This window comes from Mus caroli, chromosome X (genome assembly GCF_900094665.2).
Source record: "Mus caroli chromosome X, CAROLI_EIJ_v1.1, whole genome shotgun sequence".
In the NCBI taxonomy this organism is placed as follows: domain Eukaryota; kingdom Metazoa; phylum Chordata; class Mammalia; order Rodentia; family Muridae; genus Mus; species Mus caroli.
Genome location: NC_034589.1, coordinates 69,606,851 through 69,608,149, shown reverse-complemented (window position 1 = coordinate 69,608,149; position 1,299 = coordinate 69,606,851).

Genomic DNA, 1,299 nt, shown 5'->3' with positions numbered 1-1,299 from the left:
TTGAGGTTTGAGCTTGGGCTCAGCTAACTGTGTGACCTGGGGAAAGCAGTCCCCTTGGTGAATGGATCCCAGTACAACCTCCTTTCTGACCTCTCTTAGGACTTTCTGAGTTCTTCCTTCACTGCTACTTAAAGCAAGTTACAAACCAGGGCAGCTATTGTAAAGACATGCTTTTCCTAAGATGACACATTCTTCTAGAGACAGCAACTATTACTTGTGAGGACTGCTCTCTATGTTCTTGATAACAGCCTAGAAAGCTACTGTCTGGGCTCTGGGAAACTGTGCTTCCAGGTCAGAGCCATTTGTTTCCTCCAGTGCTCTCTGAGCACTGTCTCTTTGTTTTTCTCTGGTTTCACAATAGCAAATGATATCAGGAAGATATCCAACAAGGCTTCTCCTCAGGTCCCCCTTCAAACACAGATCTGGCTCTTGCAGGTAACCTAGGCCTCTTCTCTAGAGGTTATCAAGAATGTAAGAAAATATTTAGGGAAGATACCCTGGAAGTTTTCACAGCTGGCAACTGCTCTGTGCCCTGGAATGTGCTTTGTAGAATAAAATATAATAAGGAAAAAAAAAAAAGGAAACCACTTTAATGTCAAAGTAATAAAGTAATAAGAGACTGATTAGATCTTAATTTATTGTTATTACACTTTTGTTTACACATTATANNATGTGTTACTGACATGCAATTTTAATAAATTATAGTTCATTAATTTATAATTCACTCAAAATAATGCAATAAGTAGAAAAATGAAGAAACTAATATGTATTAACTTATGTAAAAACCTTTCAGACATATTATTTATTAATGGTCATATATAATATGATCTCATTTACTATTTTATATAGACATATTAGCATATGTATGTATATATGTGTATATATATATGTCAGGATATGCTGTGTATCTGTGTGTGTGGGCATGTGTGCATGTGTGTGTATGTGTGAGTGTGTGAGTGCATGTGTGCATGTGTGCATGTGTGTGTGTGTGTAGACAGAATCTCATGTATCCTATTCTGGCCTAGAAAACACTATATAGCTCATGCTGGCTTTGAACTCCTGATCATCCTGCCTAAGCTTCCCAAGTACTCAGCTTACAGATTCATTCCACTATGACCTGAAAATGGGTGTTTGTATGCACAAAACAAAACAGAAGAGAATATGTCTCACTAAGAATGGTCCTTCTTGGAGAGTAGGAGAGACAGAAAAGGAGAAGACATATTAATATAAACTGACTTGTTATTTTCAAATGTTTTGATCATATGTGATTTCTATTTTCAGGATTTTTGTGGCTTTATT